Source organism: Nyctereutes procyonoides, unplaced genomic scaffold (genome assembly GCF_905146905.1).
Source record: "Nyctereutes procyonoides isolate TBG_1078 unplaced genomic scaffold, NYPRO_anot_genome, whole genome shotgun sequence".
NCBI classification, from domain to species: Eukaryota; Metazoa; Chordata; class Mammalia; order Carnivora; family Canidae; genus Nyctereutes; species Nyctereutes procyonoides.
The window spans coordinates 19,797,448-19,820,987 of record NW_026575120.1 but is presented as its reverse complement, the minus strand read 5'-3'; the positions used below and the strand labels follow the sequence as shown (position 1 = coordinate 19,820,987).

Sequence of the window (23,540 nt, the reverse complement as noted above, 5' to 3'; positions counted from 1 at the left end):
GCATCTAAATTAATGGAATCATATAAAATGTGGCCTTTTTTGACTGGCTTCTTTCATCTACCATATTCTTTTAAAGTCACATCTATTTTTCAGCAAGTATCAGTATTTTATTGCCAAATGACATTTCATTGTGTGAATATACCAAATTATCCATTCAGAATTGATGGCTTCTTGGACTAGTCTCACATTTTGGTTATTATGAATAATGTTGCTATAAATATTTTTGTAAAGTTTTTGTAGACATATGTTTTCATTCCTCCTATATATATAACTCACGAGTGGGTTTGCTAGGTCGTACAGTAACTCTATGTTTAATCATTTGAGGAACTGTCAGAATTTTTTCTAAACAGACCACACCAGTTTACACCCTACTAGAGGTGTGAGTTTCAATTTCTCGACATCCATACCAACATTTATGTCCTTTTTATTTTAGCCATGTCTCATAGATATGAATTCCCATCTTGTGGTTCTAATTTGCAATTCCCTAATGACTAATGATGTTCAGTGCCCTTTCATGCACATATTGGCCATTTGTATATATTCTTTTTTTTTCTTTTTAAAAAAGATTCTATTTATTTATTCATGAGAGGCACAGAGAGAGAGAGAGAGAGAGATGCAGAGGCACAGGCAGAGGGAGAAGCGCCTTCCATGCTGGGAACCGGACGTGGGACTCGATCCCGGGTCTCCAGGATCACAACCTGGGCCAAAGGTGGCACTAAACCGCTGAGTCACCAGGGCTGCCCCATTTGTATATATTCTTTGAAGGAATGCCTACTCAAATCCTTTGCCCTTTTCTTGAGTCATTTGCCTTTTATTGTTGAGTTGTAGGAGTTATTTATATATTCTGGATACAAAACTCCTTATCAGATATATACTTTGAAAATGTTTTCTCCCATTCTGTAGTTTATCTTTTCTTGATAGTATTGTCTGAAGCACAAAAAGTTTTCATCTTGATGAAATCCAACTTATGTTTTTTTTTCTTTTGCTGCTTTTGTTTTTATTGTCAAACGTAACAAATTATTGCCTAATCCAAAGTCAGAAAGATTTACTCCTATATTTTCTAAAAATGCTATATGGTTAGTTTTTATATTTAGATATTTAATCCATATTGCAATAATTTTTGTTCAGGGTAGGAAATACAAATCTGAGTTCATTCTTTTCCATGTGGCTATCCACTTGTCCCAGCACCATTTGTTGAAAAGGCTGTTCTTTCTCGCACTGAATAATCTTGGCATCCTTGTTGAAATTCAACTGACTGTAAATATAAGGGGTATACTTATAAATTCTCAATTCTATTGTATTGACCTAGACATATGACTGGATGCCAGTTTAATACGGTCTTGATTCTTGTATCTTTGTTGTAAGTTGTTTTTGCCTTTGTCTTTACTATGGCTAAAAAATACACAGAAAAAAAATTGACCATCTTAAGCATACTTAAGTGTATATTGCAGTAGTGTTAAGTATATTCATATGGTTGTAAAACAAACTTCTAGAACTTTTGCAACTTGCAAATCTTAAACTCTATACCCATTAAAAGACCATTCCCCTTTCCCCATCTCCTGAGCCTCTGGTAACAATCATTCTACTTTCTTTCTGTTTCTCTGGATTTACTGCTTTAGATATTTTATGTAAGTGGAATCATAGAAAACTTTCTTGTATGTATATATATGTACATATATGTATGTATATTTTTCAAGTGTACAGCTTCATATAGAACGACATCTGCACACACTACCAAATGATCATCACCACAAGTTCAGTTACCATCTATCAGCATACAGTTACCACCATCACCATGCTCTATTTTATCCACTCCCCAGTTCCCTTACACTTAGGTAACCACTCACTACTCTGTTTTCTCTAACTATGAGTTTGTTTTGTTTGTTCATTTATTTTCTTACTTTCCATATATGAGGGAAATCACGCAGTATTTGTCTTTCCCCATCTGACTTATTTTGCTTAGGATAATATACTCAAGGTCCATCCATGTTGTTTCAAAGGGCAAGATTTCATTCTTTTTATGGCTAATATTGCATTATATATCACATCTTCTTTTTCCATTCGTCTATTGATGGACACTTAGCCTGTTTCCAGATCTGGGCTATGAGAAAAGGGGGGCATGCATCTTTTTCAGTGTTTTTGTATTCTTCAAAAATATGTACAGAAGTAGAATAACTGGGTCATATGGTAGCTCTATTCTTAATTTCTTGAGGAATTTCCATAATGTTTATAATGTTTTCCATAGTGGCTACTTCACTTTACAATCCTAACAATGTATGAGGGTTCCCTTTCTCCTACACCCTATCAGACACTTACTTCTTGTCTTTTCAATAATAGCCATTCTAACAAGTGTAACGTGATATTTCACTGTGGTTTTGATTTGCATTTCCAATAATTAGCGATGCAGAACTTTTGCCCAACCGTATGTCTTCTCTGGAGAAATGTCTATTCATATTGTCTGTCCATTCTTTAATGAGGTTATTTGGTTTTTGTTGAGTCCCTTATATATTTTGGATATTAACCCCTTATTGGATATATGGTTCACAAATATATTCTCACATTCAGTAGATTGCCTTTCTGTTCTGATGATGGTTTTCCTTTTGAGAAGCTTTTTAGTTTCATATAGCCCCATTTTTATTTATTTTTGCTTTTGTTTCTCATCTTGGGTGTCAGATTCAAAAAGACATCACTACGATTGATGTCCAGGAGTTTCCTGTCTATGTTTTCTTCTACAAATTTTATGGTTACAGGTCTTATATTCAAGTCTTTAATTCATTTTGAGTAAATTATTGCGTATGGTATAAGATAGTGTGTGTAGTTTCATTATCTTGGATATGGCTGTTCAGTTTTCCCCGCACTCTTTATTGAAGAGACTATCCGTTCTCCATTGTATGTTCTTGTTTCTTTTTTGTAGTTTAATTGTCCATGTATGGATTTATTTTGGGACTCTCATTTCATTCTGCTGATCTATGAGTCTATTTTTATACCAATGACATACCTTTTAATTATTACAGCTTTGTATTATGGTTTGAAGTCAAGTAGCATGATATCTACAGCTTTGTTCTTTCTCATGATCATTTTGGCTATTCATAATATTTTGTGGTTTCATATAAATTTTACAAAACTTGAAAGTTTTAAGTTCTGTGAAGTATGCCATTAAGATTTTGATTGGTATTGAGTCTGTAGATTATTTTGGGTAGTATGGATATTTTAACAATAGTAATTCTTCCAATCCATGAGCATGAAATATCTTTCCATTTATTTGTGTCATGGATTTCTATGTATTGATTTTATGGCCTGCAACTTTATTGAATTCATTTATCAATTCTAACTGAACAGTTTTTTGGTGGATTTTTCAGGGTTTTCTATATGTAATACCACGTCATCTGTGAAAAATTTGACTTCTGCCTTTCTGATTTGGGTGCCTTTTATTTCTTTTTCTTGTCTCACTGCTATAGCTAGGATTTCCAATACTATGTTGAATAAAAGTGGTAGGGGTGGGCAATGATGTCTTATTCCTGTTCTCAGAGGAAGTTTTTGGCTCTCTACCATTTGAGTATGATGCTAGCTCTAGGATTGTGATACTTATTATGTTTAGGCATGTTCCCTCTATATCCACTTTTAGTTTTTCTCATAAATGGATGCTGAATTTTATCAAATGCTTTTTCGGTGTCTACTGAGATGATCATATGATTTTTATCATACATTTTGTTAATAGATCACGTTGATTGATTTGCAGATGTTGAACTGTCCTTGCAACCCTAAAATAAATGCCACATGATGATGGTGTATGATCTTTTTGCATATTACTGGATCAGCTTACTAATAATTTGTTGAAGATTTTTGCTTCTATGTTCACCAAGGATACTGGACTATAATTTTCCCTTTTTTGGTTGTCCTTGCCTGGGTTTGATATCAGGATAATGCTGGTCTCGTAAAATGTGTTGGGAAAGGTTCCTTCCTATCCAATTTTCTGGAAGAATTTGAGAAGAATATTAAATCTTCTTAATGTTTGATAGAATTTTCCAATGAAGCCATCTGATCCTGAACTTTCATTTGTTAAGAGGCTTCTGATTATTGTTGTAATCTACTTCCTGGCAAAAGTCTATTAACATTTATATTTCTTCATTTTCAGTCTTGGAAGATTGTATGTTTCTACAAATTTATCCATTTCTTCTAGGTTGTCTACCTTGTTAGCATTCAATTGTTCACTGTAGCTCTTATAATCCTTTGTATTTTTGTGATATCAGTTGCAACTTCTCTTTCATGTCTTATTTTATTTATTTGAGTCCTCTACCTTTTTTTCTTGGGTCAGTCTAGCTTAAAGTTTAATTTTGTTTCTGTTTTCAAAGAACTAGTTCTTAGTTTCACGGATTTTCTTTTCTTTTTGGTCTCTATCTCCTCTCTGATCTTTGTGATCTTCTTTCTATCAATTTTGGGCTTTGCTCTTCTATCTCTAGTTCTTTTAGGCATAAAGTTAGATTGAGTTTTTCCTTGTTTTTCTTGAGGTAGGCCTATATTGCTATGAACTTCCTAGAACCACTTTTGTTGTGTGCTACAGATTTGGGATTGTGCATCCCATAAATTTTTATATGTCACATTTGTTTCATGTTTCTTTAGATGTTTTTTCTTTCTGTTTTGATTCACCCTCGTTTTTCAGTGCCTTATTATCTAATCTCCAAGTTTCTGGGAGTTGTTTTTTACTTTACTCATTATCTTCTTGTAATTTCTAGTTTCATATCATTATGATTGGAAAAAATGTTTGATATGATTTATTTTCTTCAATTACTAAGACTTGTTTTATGACTCAAAATGTGATCTACCCTGGAGAACATTCCATGTGCACTTGAGGAGTTTGTGTATTCTGCTGCTTCTGGATGGAATGTTCTGTATATAGTTATTAAATACATCTGGGTCTAATGTGGCACATAAGCCTGATGTTTCCTTCTTGATCTTTTTGCCTGAATGGTCTGTCAATTTATGAAACACTACTACTGTTATTGTACTGCTTTCTCTTTAGGTCTGGTAATATTTGCTTTTTATATCTTGCTGCTCTTTAGGTCTGGTAATATTTGCTTTTTATATCTTGCTGCTTCTGTGTTGTGGGCATATTTATTTATAAGTATTCTATCTTCCTATTGTATTGACCCCTTTAAGATTGTGCAATACCTTTCTGTCTTTTACTACAGTCTTTTAAAGTCTACTCTGTCTGATACAAGTATATCTACTCCAGCTTTCATTTCATATCCATTTCCATGGAATATCTTTATCCATCCCTTCACTTCCTGTGTGTGTCCTTACTTCTGGAGTGAGCCTCGTATAGGAAACATCTATATTGACTCTTGTTTTCTTACCCATTCAGCTACTCCATGTCTTCTCACTGGTGAAATTAGTTCATTTACATTTAAAGTAATTATCAATAAGCATATACTTATTGCCATCTTGTTCACTGTTTTCTGGCTGTGTTATAATTCCACTCTATTCCTTTCTTCTCTTTCTCTCTTCCCTTGAGGCTTGATGGCTTTCTTTCAAATTTTATTTAGATTCATTTCTCATTTTTGTCTATTTTAAGTTTCTTTCTTTGTGGTTACTGTAAGGCTCACATAAAATATCCTATGTAAACAGCATCCTGTATTAACTTGGTAGCAAATTTTAAAGTTTTTATATAAATTCCAGTTAGTTAACATACAGTGTACTATTAGTTTCAAGTGTACAATATAGTGGTTCAATATTCCCATACAACATCCAGTGTTCATCACAGCAAGTGCATTCCTTAACCCCATCACCTATTTTACCCATGCCCCCACCACCTCTCTTCTGGTAACCATCAGTTTTTGTTCTCTATAATTAAGAGTCTGTTTCTTGGTTTGCCTTTTTCCCTTCTGCATTTTTCGTTTCTTAAATTATACATATGAGTGAAATCATATGGTATTCCTCTTTTTCTGACTTATTTTGCTTGGCATAATAATTCCTAGTTCCATCATGTTGTTGTAAATGGCAAGGTTTTATTCTTTTTTATCTATTCATCAGTCGATGGACACTTGGGCTGTTTCCATAATTTGGCTACTGTAGATAATGCTGCTATAAACTTAATTTTAAACATATTCCAAAGCTTTACCTCTTTTACTTTCTTCATCCACATTTTATAATTTTGATGACACTTTCTACATACTTTTATTTAATGCTTCCATCACCTATATTGTAATTTTAGTTAATTTTACCACTTTTGTCTTTTTAATGTTCATGCTTCATTTTTTATTACAGTTTTGGTACATATACAGGATATTAACTCCTCACCACATACAGAATTTGCAACTGTTTTCTCCCATCCATTTAACTCTGTTGTGTCCTTTCACGCACAAAAGTTAAGTCTAATATAACCCTGTTTGTCTATTTTTGCTTCTGTTGCCTGTGCTTTGGGTATCATAGCCAAGAAATCATTACTAGGCCCAATGTTATGAAGTTTTTCTTCTATGTTTTCTTCTAGGAGCTTAATACTTTTAGCTCTTATATTTAAACTGTTCATCCATTTTGAGTTAATTTTTTATATGGTATAAAGGTCCAACTTCATTTTTCTGTCTTGATATCATTTATCCCCAACACTATTTGAAGAGACTGTACTTTCCATTGAGTGGTTTTGGCATTCTTCTTGAAGATCATAAACCAAATATGGAAGGATCTATCTTTGCACTGTATATTCTATTCCACTGATCTATTTGCTGATCTTTATGTCAGTACCACACTCATGGTTACTGTAGCCGTACACCCATATTTTGGAATCAGGAAGTGTGGGTCCTTCAGTTTTTTTCAAAGTCATTTGGGCTATCCAGAGTACCTCCAAATCCATATGAATTTTAAGTTTTTTCTCTATTTCTGTAAAATATGCCATTGGGATTTTGATACAAATTGTTGAATCCACAGATCACTTTGGGTGGTATGAACATCTTAACAATATTGTCTTCCAATCCATAAACATGGGGGGGTCTTTCTACTTATTTGTCTCCTCTTTTAGCAACGTTTTGTAGTATGTTTTATAATCAAAAAGTGTAAGTCCTCCCAGTTATTTCTGGGCTCTAGGGGTTTTTTTTTTGGCATTTCTACATGAATTTCAGGATTCACTTATCAATTTCTGCCCCCCACCACTGAAAAAAGAAAGCCAACTGGGATTTTTACAATGATTGTACTAACTTTTAAGATCATTTTAGAGAGAAAGAGAGAGAGAAAAAAAGATCATTTTAGAGAGTATGACAATTGAACATTAAGTGTCCCAATCCCTATAGGATGACCATGGATAACCTTCCATTTGATTTCTTTGAACGTTTTATAATTTTCAACATCAATATATTAATCTTATTTTCAGTTTATTCTTATGTATTTCTAATGCTACTGTAAATGAATTTCATTTTCATATTGTTCATTACTGATATGTAGAAATATAATTGATCTTTGTATATTCCACTTTCATTCTGCAGCCTTGCTGAACTTGTTTTTAAGATTTTTAAAGGGTTTTTTTGTAGATTCCTTAAGATTTTCTATATACAAGATTACTGCAAACAGAGTTAATTTTACTTATTCCTTTCTGATATTGATATGTTTTTATCCTTACCTAATTACTCCAGTTAAAATCTTTAATATGGTACACAGAAGTGACAAGAGGTACCAACTTACACATCTACCAACAATGCACAAGAGTTCCCTTTTCTCCAAATCATCACCAGCACCTGTTACCTCTTGTCTTTTTGATAACAGCCATTTTAACAGGTGTAAGATAATATTTCATTGGGGTTTTGATTTGCATTTCCTGATAAGTGATGGTGAGCATCTTTCATGAACCTGCTGACCATGTGTATTGATCTTCCTTGGAAAACTTCAGTTCCTTTCCCAATTTTAATTTTTTTTCTTGCTATTGAGTTGTAAGAGTTCCTTATACTTTTTGGATATTAATCTATCAGATACATGATATACAAATATTTCCTCTCATTCTATAGGCTGCCTTTTCATTTTATTGATGGTTTCCTTTGCTATGCAAACTTTTCAGTTTGATGTAATCCCACTTACCTATTTTTACTTCTGTTGCTATTGCTTTGGTGTCAGATTAAAAACAATAATTTCCAAAACCAATGTCAAGGAGCTTTCTTCCAACGTTTTTGGCCTTATGTATAAATCTACTCCGTTCTGAGTTAATTTTGTGAGTGGTGTAATATAGGGGTCCAGTTTAATTCTTTGGCATGTCGGTAACCAGTTTTACCAACCCCATTTATTGGAGAGACAATTATTACCCCATAGAGTATTTTTGGCTCCCCTGTGAAATATGAGTTGATTATAGGAAACCTGGGTGGTTCATTAGCTTAAGTGTCCAACTCTTGATATCAGCTCAGGTCATGATCTTAGGGTTGTGAGATCAAGCCCCATGTCAGGCTCTGCACTCACCGTGGAGTTGGCTAAGATTCCCTCCCCCTCCCTTTGGCCTTCCTCCACCTTTGTTCATTCTCTTTCTCTCTTTAAAAGAAAAACATTGGGCAGCCTGGGTGGCTCAGCAGTTTAGAGCCGCCTTCAGCCCAGGGCGTGATCCTGGAGACCCAGGATCGAGTCCCACATTGGGCTCCCTGCATGGAGCCTGCTTCTTCCTCTGCCTGTGTCTCTGCCTCTCTCTCTGTGTTTCTCATGAATAAATAAAATCTTAAAAAACAAACAAAAACAAACGTTTATATACATACAGTGTATACATATAACATATAATACATAATAATTATATATAATTATATATATGTGTGTGTGTGTATATATATATATATATATATATATATATATATATATATATATAAAATCAACACATACGCTATTGTGTATGTGGAATTCATTTCTGGGCTCTCAAATCTGTTCCATTGGTCTGTGTGTCTATTTTATGCCACTTCCATACTGTTTTAATTACTGTAAATTTGTAGTATAGTTTGAAATCCCAGAAATGTGATATACCTGGCTTTGTTCTTCCTCAAAACTGCTTTGGCTCTTTGGGGTTTTTTTGTGATACTATACAAATTTTAGGGCTGTTTTTCCTTTATTGTAAAAATTGCCATTGAAATTTTGATAGGGCTTGCTTTGAATCTATAGATGACTTTGAGTACTATGGACATTTTAACAATATTAATTATTCCAATCATGAATGGGACGTCTATTTGTGTCTTCAATTTCATTAGTGTCTTCTAGTTTTGAGTGTACAGATCTTTCACCACCTTTTATTCCTAGGTATTTCATTGTTTTTGATAATATTGTGACTGGGATTGTTTTCTTTTTCAGATACTCTGTCATTAGTATATAGAAACCCAAGACTTTTGTATATTGACTTTTTATCTTCAATGTTTACTGAATTCCTTTATTAGTTCTAACATTTGTGTGTGTGTAGTCTTTAGTTTTCTATATTTAAGATCATATCACTTGCAAACAGATGATTTTACTTCTTTCCAATTTGGATTCTTTTCTTTTCCTTGATTGCTATGGCTAGGATTTGCATTACTAAGTTGAATAAGTATAGTGAGAATGGAAACCCTTGCCTCATTCTTAGATGAAAAACTTTCAACATTTCACCATGGAGTACAATGTTAGCAGTGGTATGGTCTTTGTTGAGGTACACTTCCATATCCAATGTATTGAGAGTTTTTATCATGAAAGGATATTTATTAAGTTTTGCTAAATACTTTTTTTGCATCTATTAGGATGATTATATAACTTATTTCATTTTATTAATGTTATTGATCTGTGTATGTTGAAATATCCTTGCCTCTTGGGAACAAATCCCACTTTATCACAGTGTATGTTCTTTATCAATGTGCTTTTAAATGTGGTTTGCTAGTACTTCAAGAGTTTTGGTATCTGTCTTCATTAGTGGCCTGTAATTATCTTTTCTAATGGTGACCTTATCTGCTGTTTGTAACAGGGTAATGCTGTTCTTATAAATGGTTTGGAAGGGTCCTCTCCTCTTCTTGAATTTTTTGGAAGAATTTGATAAGGACTGGCATTAATCCTTCTTTAAATGTTTGAATTCATCAGCAAAATCATCTGGTACTGGCTTGTGAGGCTTGTTTCTAATACTGAATCAATCTCCTTACTCACAATGGGTCTGTTCAGGTCTTCAGTTTCAAACAATATGATGGGCTGTATGTTTCTAGAAATTTATCCATTTACTCCAATAAACTGGAGTATAATCATTAATTAGTAGTTTTCCATAATTCTTTGGATTTCTGTAGTGTCTGTTTAATGTCTTCTCTTTTTTTCTTGGTTAGTCTAACCTAAAAGTTTGTCAGTTTTGTTATCGTTATCGTTTCAAAGAACCAATTCAGTTTCTTTTTTTCTTTTTCATTTTTTTTTTTTACCAATTCAGTTTCTTAATCTTTTCTATTGCTTTCCATTTTATATTCCATTTAGTTCTAATCTTATTTTTATTATTTCTTTTCTTTTGCTAACATTGTGCTTTTAGTTTGTTGAGGTATAAGATTAGGTTGTTTGAGATCTTTGTTTTTTCTAGCTATAGTTTCCTTTTATAGCTTTTATAGTTTTTAGTTTAGTTTTAGTATATATGTTTTATAGTTTCCTTTTGTAGCTATACTTTCCTCTTGGAACTGTTTATGCTACATCCCGTAAGTTTTAGTATGTTGTATTTCCATTTTTAATTGTCTCAAGATACTTTTTCATTTCCTTTTTGATTTCTTCTTTGATACACTGACTTAATTTCCATATATTTGTGAATTTTCCTGTTTTCCTCCTGTTATTGATTTCTATTCTCATTTTCTGACCTTTGTGGTCAGAAAAGGTACTTGATATAATTTTTATAATCTTCTATTTCTTAGGACTTGTTTTGCAGCCTAACATGATTTATCCTAGATAATGCAACATGTGTACTTTAATATGTATTCTATTGCTGTTGGATGGATGGATGTCTCCTAGGTCCACTGGGTCTATAGTATTGTTCAAATGTATTGTTTCCTTATTGATTCTCTAAGTGATCTATCCATTCATGAGAGTGGGTATTAAAGGCTATTACAGTACTGCCGCTTATTGCTCCTTTTAGTTCTGTCAGTATTTGCTTTGTATATTACGGTGCTTTGATTTTGGGTGTATTATCTACCTTCCACTTGGCGGTTGTTTATCCATTTATTACAGGGCTGTTTACTAAGTACCTACACTTAGACCTGTTGTAACCTCTTGGTGCATTAACCTTTTCATCACTACAAAATGCCTTTGTTTCTAGTAATTCTGGTCTTAAAGTATATTTTGTTGATGTTAACATAAAAACACCAGCTTCCTGCCCATTACCGTTTACATGGTACTACTCTTCTCATTCTTTAACTTTCAACCTATTTGTTTCTAAATCTAAAAAGTGTCCCTTTTAGACAGCACATAGCTGAATATTTTTAATCCCAAAGTCTGGCTTTCCTTGAGGACAGTTTCTATTGACTTCTTTCTTTTACTGTGTATGACCCATAGTTTCTTATTTCTTTGCAGGTCTCATAGTTATTTGTTGAAAACTAAAGATTTTAAATAATGTGGCAAATCTATAAATCAGATTCCTCCCCCTTCCCACCTGTTTGTTGTTACTATATTGTTTTTTTTAGTGGCTTTTCCTGAACTAAATCTTTGCTGTTCAGGAACAACGTTGACCTCTGAAGTCTCAGTGAGCTCAGCAGCCAGCTTATTATTGGATAGAGATTTCCTTAAATGCTTTTGCATCGGGTTCTGTGTGTGTTAAGAAACACCTTCAATGCTCCAGGAGACAGTAGATAAATAAGCTCTGCAAGTCAGGATTTTCCAGGGAGCTTCCAGACAATTCAAATAATGACAATTCCCTGGGAATGGGGCTTTTGAAGGAGCTCCTAACTGCCCGTTCCAGTGAATGCTAAACTTCTGGTTTTTACAGCTACTTTTTACTGACTGTCAGAGACTACTGGTTTTCAAGACTACTGTGGAGCTGGGGAGAGGGGAATGATAATCTTGCAAGTGAAAACACCACAAATTTTACTGTTCTTATGGATATTCAGTTGTTTTTTTGTTTTCTTCAATTAACATTCTTTGGATTGTTTGTAAGCCTTTGTTAATCTCCAAAGTTCTGAGAACATTGCTTTTTGACCAATTTTTGCAAGTCTTCTCATTGTTCTTTGAAGGAACAGATACTCAGAAGTACTTGCTGTCATTTGGAAGTACTATTCCCTCAGTATAACCTTTAGACTCTAACAAAACACTATTTTTTTAAGATTTTATTTATTTATTCATGAGAGACAGAGAGAGAGAGAGAGAGAGAGAGAGAGGCAGAGACACAGGCAGAGGGAGAAGCAGGCTCCATGCAGGGAGCCCAACGTGGGACTCGATCCCAGGTCTCTAGGATCACGCCCTGAGCTGCAGGCAGCGCTAAACCGCTGCGCCACCAGGGCTGCCCAAAATAATATTTGTTAATGTCAATACTCTCCACATCAAAAATTATTTTTTAATTATTTAAGCTTATAACAAAAAAATTTAGAGGACATCTTTAAAATGGAAGGATACTATTTTTTGTTCAAAATTCTTTTGAAAGATTCATGAGAATATGTTTAAAGACCACTAAGTCAAAAAAGCTTCTTTAGGGCACCATAAATTTCTATTATATGGTATAAATAAAACTTTCATTGTTTAATTAACAATTGTTATGTTTTATAACATTTAAAAACAATGGTAAAGTCTCTGGCATTATTTTGGTTTATAAAATCATACTGCATTCTAAAGTCAGATTTATTTTATTACTTACTTAAGCGTTTCACTTTTTCTATATTTTCACAGACTACCTTAGTTTAAAGATACCATTCTGACTCATCTATATTTTGAAATAACAATTAGGAAAAGAGCAATTAGAGGGAAAATGGATATGTGAATTCAAACCAACAAAAACAATTCATACATTCTGGGTGCTCCATAGTAAGGAAGAATTTGTATAATCAACCCAACACCAGGTGCCTCAATTTGTCTGACTAATGCAAGAAAATAACCAAGATAAATGGCTTTCTATTAGTCCAAGTGCCCAACAACTTACTGAATATTTCATTAGTTGAGGCTATTTATATCTGCTATTTATTCTCCTCCTCTGACTCCCTGGTATTTCTAGGTAAGGCCTAGGAGGAAAGGCAAACGTTCTCATTAGTCCATTATGCCTTACTAACATCTATGTTTAAACGTTCCCTGAGTTTTTATACCATTTTTTAAATTGTATTTATTTTTATTTTTTTAATATTCTTTTTTTTTTTTAAGATTTATGTATTTATTTATTCAGAGAGAGCAAGAGGCAGACGCAGGCAGAGGGAGAAGCAGGCTCCATGCAGGGAGCCCGACGTGGGACTCGATCCTGGATCCCCAGGATCACACCCCGGGCTGCAGGCAGCACTAAACTGCTGCACCACCGGGGCTGCCCTTTATACCATTTTTATCATGAATTAAAAGTTAAATGAAGTAAAGTCTTTGTCTTCATTTCTTTGTTGAGAAACACTCCTTCACATGATACCTGGATTTTTCCTTCTTGTTATAGCAAATTGTATCAATTATTTTGAAATACTGTTATTCAAATACTGTCCACTGAACAAAGCTAGCTGTAATCACTGATTTTGTATCTCAACCATATATAGCTATCACAGAGAAACTCACACAGTGACATGGTTCTATTTTCTTCCCAAATTGATTCATAACTTTGGAAAAAAGTAGGCTTGCTCTGAAACCAATGCTGGCCAATTACATGCCAAGGCAGTAATTTTATAGTAACTTTTTATATTCTGGATTCCTTTCCATTAAACGAATAAAGCATAGAGATGTGAAAAAGCCTCCTGATACACTGAGAGCCACAGAAATTGTTATTGAAGTCAACGCAGCATTTCCAATATAATCTGAGATGTTCAATGAACATGAATCTCTAGATAATTAACTTTAAAACCAAGAGGCATCTTTAATCAAACCTAAAATTTAACATGCAGAATGGAAAACCAACAAAAAGTAAGAATTTTATTTGATGTCCCAAAATAAGGCAGGCCCAAAATTTTAATATTTGGCCAATTAAGGCAGCATCCTTAATGAGAGAAAATATTAAGCAAAAAGAAGAAAAACCCAGGGCTGGAGGTTCATATACCCCAGAAAAATTTAAGGCTTTTCTCCAAAATGATTATATTGCTATTTTTAAAAAAAAAATTTTACTTATTGATTGTGAGAGACACAGAGAGAGAGAGAGGCAGAGACATAGGTAGAGGGAGAAGCAAGCTCCCTGCAGGGGAGTGGGACTGGATCCCAGGACCCCAGGATCATGCCGTAAGCTGAAGGCAGATGCTCAACTGCTGAGCCACCCAGGTGCCCCTTTATTGCTATTTTCAACTAAGTTCTCCTATAATACAAAATAAAAAGCTGTTTATTCCATTTGTTTTCTTTTAAAGATACATTAAATCCCTTTTAGAGAGAAATTCTTTGATAAATGTATTATTTCTGAAAAATTGAACTCAGATGTTTTTAACATGTTCTCATTCAGAGTGCAAGTAAAAGGATCATCCTCAACATTACTACTGTTGAGAGAGAGAGAAGGTTTCAAGGACTAAGGATAGGGGATGTAGAAGAGAAAAGTTCTGTAAATTTGTGGAAAGAACCAGATAGGAAATATTTTAGGCTTCACAGCCCATGAGGTCCTTGTTACAACTACTCAACACTGTCATTTTAGTGTGAAGATGTAAAGAAATGGATGTGATTGTGTTCCATAAAACTTTACTTACAAAAATAGACTGTTAGCTGGATTTTGCCTATGGTTCATACTTTGCTGACTCCTGATTTTTTTTTTTTATTTTGAGATTTTAATTTTAAGTCATTTCTATACCCACATGCTCCACCAACAGAGCCAGCTAGGTACCCTTCTGACCCCTGATCTAAAAGAAAACTGGAAAGGGACACCTGGATGGCTCAGCAGTTGAGCATCTGCCTTGGGATCAGGTCATGATCCTGGAGTCCTGGCATCAAGTCCCACATCGGGCTCCCCACAGAGAGCCAGCTTCTCCCTCTGCCTATGTCTCTGCCTCTCTCTGTGTATCTCTCATGAATAAATAAATAAAATCTTTAAATAAAAAAAAGAAAACTGGAAGGAAGTGGCATTTGTATTGAGGACAACACCATGAGGAAGCATGCATCCAGGCATCCTGATGTACTCTGTGCCTTACCATTAAAATTATGGCATTTTTTTCCTAATCAGCTGATAGCTCCCAACTTTAGTGGTAACAATGAGAGCAAAGGGGCAAAGTTAAGATGAAGACATTCCTTCTTTAGGCTCACCTACAAACCATTCAAGTTGCTGGCCAAAATTCTGCACAAGAGTGACCAGGTCTTTGCTTTGAGCATGCCTTCCCTGACAACCGGAGGTATGAAGCCTTCTTTCTTTATTTTTTTAATAATAAATTTATTTTTGTTTGGTGTTCAATTTGCCAACATACAGAATAACACCCAGTGCTCATCCCATCAAGTGCCCCCCAGTGCCCGTCACCCATTCACCCCCACCCCCCGCCCTCCTCCCCTTCCACCACCCCTAGTTCGTTTCCCAGAGTTAGGAGTCTTTATGTTCTGTCTCCCTTTCTGATATTTCCTACCCATTTATGGCCATACTACCCTGAACGCGCCCGATCTCGTCTGAAGCCTTCTTTAAAGCTCCAGTCAAGACCTAACCCAAACTCAGTCGCAAGAGAGAGCTGCTAGCAAAGCCAGGTATTCCTGTGAATACCCAGAAAAACAGAATGCAATATATATACTCTGACCTACAGGTTGCAGAATTAGGCAAAATAACCCTAAAATAATTTTTTTTAATAATGTAGAGTCTGGAAACATTGTGGGAAACATGCTTTCAGAGAAATTAAAAGCCTTCATGATCCATTCATAAAATCTGGCCCCATAAATCCTGGGATACTAAAAACACAGCAGCCATACCTTCCCACATGACAACCCCACCCTCTCCAACATGTTACAATAAATGGTAAAAACGAAACAAAAAAAACCATACTACGAACTCGGTAATTACTTTGGTTCCGTAGCTCTGCTGTAAGATCCTATTTTGTTTTTGTTCTGTACTCTTCTCTAACAAATACGTTTAATCGTATTATGCCACCCTCAGGTGTCTATTTTTTTATATTTTGATTAGCAGGCAAAGCAGCATCCTTTGTAAATTTCCAACCAAGTAGCTATGACTGTGATATTTAATGTACTCTTTCATAAACCCCAATCACAGAGCTAATGTAAGTTTTAGAAGTTCAGCTTTTAGGGATATCTGAACTATTACTTGGACTTTTCCTGCATCTTGTGTAATAAACTACCATTGACAAAAGAAGTAGAAGTGGTATAAAGAAAAAAATATGGCAACTGATAATAATACTGTAACACAGTGCTTCTCAAAGTATGACTCAGGGATCCTGTTCAGAGTGTTCATGAGGTCAAACCTAGTGTCAAAATAATACTCAGAACATTTTTGTCACTCTCTCTCATAAGTTATAGTGGAGTTTTCTAGAAGCTACATTACTTGTGACATCCTGCAACTAAATAAATAACAGCAGCAGAGAGTTTAGCTGTCTTCTATTAAGCGAAATATAAAAGAGTTTTGCAAAAAATTTTCAATCCTATTCTTTTCACTGTTTTTTTGTTTTTCTAAGTATAATTATTATTCATAAAAAAGAATTATTCTCATATGATTTCACTTATATGTGGAATCTGAAAACAAATGAACAAATAGGTGATGGGGATTAAAGAGCACACTTGTGATGAGTACTGAGTGTTCTTTGTAAGTACTGAATCACTAAATTGCACATCTGATACGAATATTATGCTGTATGTTAACCAACTAAAATTTAAATAAAAACTTGAAAAAAGGGCAGCCCGGGTGGCTCAGTGGTTTAGCGCCGCCTTCAGCCCAGGGCCTGATCCTGGAGACCAGGAATCGAGTCCCATGTCAGGCTCCCTGCATGGAGTCTGCTTCTCCCTCTTCCTGGGTCTCTACCTCTCTCTCTCTGTCTTTCTCTCTCTCTCTCTATGTCTCTAATGAATAAATAAATAAAATCTTTTAAAAAAAACTTGAAAAAATAAGTGTTTGTAAAGTGAAAAAAAATAAAGAAAAACCGAAACAGACTCATAAATACAGAGGAACAAACTGATGGGCTGCCAGAGGGGAGGAGGATGGGGAGTTGGGCAAAATAGGTGAAGGGGACTGGGAGACACAGGCTTCTAGTTATGCAGTGAGCAAGTCACAGGACAAAAAGTACAGTATAGGGAAAATAGTTAAAAGTATTGTAATAGCATTGTATGGTAACAGATGGTAGTTACAGCTGTGAGCACAGCATAACATAGAGATCTGTCAAATCACTATGTTGTATACCAGAACCTAACAATGTATATCAACTATACTTCAATTTTTAAAAAGGATACAATCTTCCAGTTATAAAATAAATACCACATTGGGATATAATGTAATTCATGGTGACTGTAGTTACAGTCACATGGTGAATGTTGGAAAATTAAGAGTAGCTTAAAAGTTCCCATCCTAAGAAAAAAAATTATAAACATGGATGGTGACAGATGTTAACTGGACTTATTGTGGTGACTATTTTGTAATATATATAAATAATGAATCATTATGTTGTACACCTAAAAATAAACTAAAATATGAAATCCACTCATTTTAAAATAGTATGTTATTCAGTTAATGAATTAATTAATGCTACTTTAAAATAACTTAATAAATATTTTAAAATATTATCCATTTTAGTTTCTAACATAGTACATATTAATGGATATAAACAAAGGTTCTTTGGAGCCCTCAAAAAGAATTAAGAGTATAAAGGGAATGTGATACTATCAAGTTTGAGAAGTACTGTAGTAGCAGATTCTATCACAACTTCATAGAAAGTGTTTCCTCTGAAATTTGAGAAGATAAAGGAAAAGATACTGACCTCATTATCATATTACAAAGACTAAACTTGTACTTTAGGACAAATATTAACTTAAATAATGGAATTAGAGGTGAGAGGTTTCAATCACCTTCCTCACTTCACAGGAAGAAAGAGCAAAAACATACCTAATATGGAGTTTCATCTACTTTCTTTTATCATTTTCTACTAATGACTGTACTAATGTAAAAAATTCATAATAGTAAGAAGGAACGCAGCAACTGAATAATGTATAAATTATACTACCTGAGGTCCCTAAATGAGCCCACTGACCCAACTGATATCTGAGTTGTATTTTCCATGTATGAACCTATTCTTAAAAAAGCAGAACTACAAAAAAAAAGTGAAGAATGAAAGAAGAGGTATGAGGTGACTAAGGAGAAAGAAATGGGAAAAAAAGGAAAAGGAAAGGAGGAAAGAGAAAAAGGAAAGGAGGCTTTCATTTTGAGCAGTCACAGAAGAAAATGCACCAGTACACGGTTAACTGTGACATGATTAAGTAAGCAAGCATTCCTATGAAAATTCACATAGTCATATGTGACAGGATCTTTTTTTTTTTTAGATATTTATTTATTTATTTATTCATGAGACACAGAGAGAGAGAGATTGCAGGGAGCCTGATGTGGGACTCGATCCAGGGACTCTAGGATCACGCCCTGGGCCAAAGGCAGGCACTAAACCACTGAGCCCCCCAGGGATCCCTGTGACAGTATCTTAAAGGTCATTTTAAAATTGAAAAATCTGAGGGGTGCCTGGGTAGCTCAGTCAGTTAAATGCCTGCCTTCAGCTCAGGTCATGATCTCAGGGGCCTAGGATTGAGCCCCATGTCCGGCTCCCTGCTCTACTCAGCCAGAAGCCTGCTTCTGTCCCTACCTCGGCCCTTCCCCACCATTTGTGCTCTCTCTCTCTCACTCCATCTCTAATAAATAAATAAAATCTTCTAAAAAATTTAAAAATCTGAAATCAAGACATTTTTCTGTATAACATTTCCACAGCTGATGGTTAAAGTTGTCAGGCAATCCCCAAAATGCTCATTCTGACCAGAGAAACAGTAACAGTAAAACTGAACCCAACACCCCACCAGAAACCTTTGACAATTCTGGTCTAGACCTGATGCTTCGGTGAACTACCAATATCACTGAGAAGCCCCAGGAATGAGAGCCTTCTGGAAGTCACGGTGGCTGGGAAGCTCTCAAAGAGGTGAAAAGAAAGATTTGGTATCAAGGACATGGAAAAGAGGATTCCCAAGGGATGGGAGTTGTGCTGGGTGAATGGAAATTAAGAACAAGGCTAGAATCTACAGTAGGGTAAAACTTAGGAAAATTAATGAATGCCAGGGATGGCTTTCCTGGCAGAGGGCATCAAGGATATCAAGGATATGGGACAGCACAGACAGGAGAGGAGCCCATAGAGAAGAAAGCTATCCAGGAGGGAGGGCAGTAGACAAAAGGTACTTAAGGTAGCTTCCAGTTACAATAACGATAATCACAGCAAGAGCTTTCCTAAGGATATTAAACCTACTTATCAACCTCACAAAGGTTTGTGATGCTTTTGTGAGTAGAAAGGAAAAACAGCATACATGAAAACTAAATGTATTAAACAATTCTACTTATAATAGTCATTTTCCACTTCTGATAATAAACCAAATATTTTACCTGCCATTTAAAACTCTATGATCCTACAGAGCAAACCTAGAAATTAAAAACACAATTACCAGTGCAGTTTACAGACTGGAAAATAATGGACTGCTGTGACCTATGTCAAACTGAACTACATATATATTTTTTTAACACTATTCTATTAACAAAATCTATACTTGATTCCTTGACTTCTTTATGGCCCCCTACCAGTATGGTATACTAACTGGGTTTTATTCCTTTTTTTTTTTTTAAAGATTTTATTTATTTATTCATGAGAGACACACAGAGAGAGAGAGGCAGAGGCAGAGGCAGAGGCAGAAGCAGGCTCCATACAGGAAGCCCTATGTGGGACTCGATCCCGGGACTCTGGAATCATGCCCTGAGCCGAAGGCAGATGCTCAACCACTGAGCCACCCAGGCGTCCCACTGCGTTTTATTCCTTATTCAACCTACAACTGAACACCAAAACAAAAAAAAACAGTAAGGACCTGCCTCATACACTAAACTCAGACCACTGAGGATGATACTCAACACACTCAGAGTATCCCAAAGATATCTACAGGATGCTTCTTGCCTGAGCCACACAGAGCCACCACTCCAGAACCACACCCCCAACCCCTTTACACCTGTTGCAGAGAGGGCTAGCTCCTGCCATCACTGAAAAACATAAGATACTTCGGGTAAAATTGCTACTAAAAATCTTAAGCCACATTAAAAATAATGTCCTGGCTATTGCTTTTGACCATGGTCTGACCCTGGCAGCCACTGTCTTATAGATCTCTTTTGACTTCTAGTTGTGAAACTGACCAACTGATTCTATACTTATCTATCCCACTTTTCATTACAACTCAGTCTATATCTAAAACCTCCTCCCACCTCAGGGTCCAGTCCTGGTGAGAAGTTCCTGCTTATTGTCCTGCCCCTGATACCTGTCTTCGGTCCAAGTGATAATCCTGGCAGATAGTTGAATCTCAACTATGATAGAAGTACCAGAGAGCTAGAGTCAATAAAGTACATTTGAATATTAGTCCAGAAAAGAAATAGGTTTGAATTTATTCTAACATGACAAAATCTTTTTATTCATACTATTTCCAATAAAACACAAGGCTTTAAAGAAAAAAGATTTTCAGATTTTCAGCTCTTTCCACATTGGTAGTTTAAACATCAATACAACTTAGTTCTAGTACAGTAAGAGAAAAATTAACTCTAGAGTTTATTTTAATAGAAATTTATCTGTATGTGCAAAAATTTAATTTACATACATATTTCACAGATGAAGAGGCATTTTAAAAATAAGAGATTACTTATAGCAAATTATCCATGTGACCATAATTATAAAATACTTAATTCATCTAAGAGAATAAACCACATGCAGACAAACAAAACCAAGTCAATACTATTGCTAAAATAATGATGTGCCATTCATATTTTTAAAAATAGGTAAGAAAGAGAATCATCGTTTTTTAGCTCCAACAAAATTATAACATCTGAATGAACTTCTCCCAAAAATATTGCATTTTCTTCAGTTTGTTTTTTTTCCCCCAGGCTACTTAGTGAAATTCAATAATCTAAGGTATAATTAAAATAGCACCCCAGTACTTTTCCACCATAGCACCTCATTTACCTGCTATCATTCTTCAGTTAAAAGGAGTAATGGAAATCAGCCTAACCAACACTACCAGAAATGAAATTTGACTTCCATGAATGTCTCATTCATTCCCGATCCTTACCCAAATGGCACAGAACTTGGATAGAGTAGACATACTGTGTTTGTTGAATGATAGAATAAATTTTAAAAAGAAAGGCAGAAAGGCATTCCAACATATAACATTATATTAGATATGCTATTAGATATGCTATATTATTAGTATTCGTTTTGTCATTTTATTAGTAAGAAAGTTAACAGAACGAACAAAGGCCCATACCAGTGCATTTTCAATGTATCATCATTCCTTAGAGTAAATAAAACTTTCAAGGAGGATTCACACACACACACAAAAAAAAAAAAAGCCAAAAGAAGCTAATTCCCAAGTTATGCCTCCCCCACTGAAAGCATGAGGACAAGTTTATCTCAGTACTTCTGAGAAAGATCATGCTGTTGTATTGCTATCATGGCAAAATGGTAAGGAAGAAAAAGAAAATGGTTTATATTAGTTCACTCCCCAAGAGGATTATTCTAGTATTAGACTAAGTAATGAGAGGTGATGATGGCCTAGGCAGTATAGCCTAAGGAGGTGAAAAGTGGCCAACACTGGAAATAATTCAACTTTATATTTTGAATGATTCACCTTCAAAGGGGCCATGCTATTAAGTCAAACAAATACTGTAACAATAAATCAGGCAATCATGATGCAAGAGAAGCTACATCCAAAATTATGGATAAAAACTTACCACCTAGAAGGAAAATTTATTTTTTAAGTGAATCCAGAGTTGGAAGAAAAAGAAACACATTTTCATATGGTTAGTTTTTATGAAACTACTATATATTCAGCAAACTTTTAACAGCATCCATTGTAATTAAGGATTAAAAAGCACCTCTACTATTTAAAACCTAAACAGATAATCCTAAATATATAGCACACATTTTTCAAAAACAAAGCTAAGAACTAATAATCACTAAAAATATGATGATGCTATTGTACTTATAATATTCTCCCTCATACGTAATTCTGTCACTATAGCCAAGTGTTAATATGTATGATTGGCATAAATCAGGATAATATTAAACTGCTCATTTGTATACTGCCTCTTACCTATAAACTCTTACATTCTAGTTGCCAAAAAGAAGTATGATGCTCCACTTAATCTCTTTCCAGTTATTCAAAAGTGGTCTGAAGACAGAGCAAGAGCAAATCTGAGGTTTGTGGTTCTGAACCTATGGACATAGACACTAGGGTGCCCATGGCTAGTTTGGATATCAAGTATGCTGAGTTATCTGAATAAAAAACAATCTTCACACCTTTATTTACTACTATGTTTCAAAGTATTGTGATTAATAAGACACAAGTTTATTTGAAAGTATTATTAAAGCAATATTAGCTTTCCACAAAGTAATTCAGGTTTTAAAAGAAACCAGTCTCCCATCTAGCAACTACCACAGAAGTTCTATGAGATCCTCAACTCTTAAATAAGAATTGAGAGTATTACTGGACTTTTTTTTTGGTCATTACACATTTTCTCAGTCAACAGACACTAACTGCAAAACCACTGTATGTGAAGGAGACCTCAAAATATCTCATGTGAAGAAGATACCTCATGCTGGAACTCACTGACTTGGATCAAAGTTATATGTGGACAAGAGTATTCAAAATTGTCTCTTTCAGCTGAAAGTTGAGAAATTATGTGGGAGGAAAAGAATGGGGACAGGATTGTAACTGTCACCATAAGACAGAGAAGAAAGGAGAGAAAAACAGTGGTCAGGACTGTCCACTGACCGGTCATCCCCATTACAAGCTGGATGAGTTTAGATTCTGATTCTCATGTCAAGGCTCACATTATGGGAATCCTAGTACTTTCATTTCCCCAAGATGTATTACGATGCCATGACCCCAAAATGTCCTTCGAAAGTATCTACTAATTTTATTCTGCATCACCTCTGGACACGTATCTCTGAATCAATAGGTTATTCTAAATTTACCTCTAATGCAAATTGCAGTAGGAACTTCCTGGTTGAGTATTGTGAGGTTTGCAAAGGCAATGTTAACTATCACTACAACTCTTCTTCATTTTTCTGATGATAGAACACTTATTTTCCCTTCAAACCATCTCAATGGCCCCATACAGCTCCATTTTGCCTTTCCTAAGGAAATTATATAGCCTTTTGGAATATGAAATCAAATTTGGATGGATACCTAAAGTTTTAGTTCTTTTAATGTGATTTTTTTTAAATTGCAAAATACATTGTATAGCAAATCAAGGAATGATCTAGATTCTTTAA

The 23,540-nt window shown here is 34.8% G+C and overlaps 1 protein-coding gene across 10 annotated transcripts in view; it reads right to left on the bottom strand.

Annotated features, from left to right (window-relative positions):
* Positions 1-23,540, bottom strand: part of PSD3 (pleckstrin and Sec7 domain containing 3) — a 577,886-nt gene that overhangs the window by 303,004 nt on the left and 251,342 nt on the right. The window lies entirely within an intron of this gene.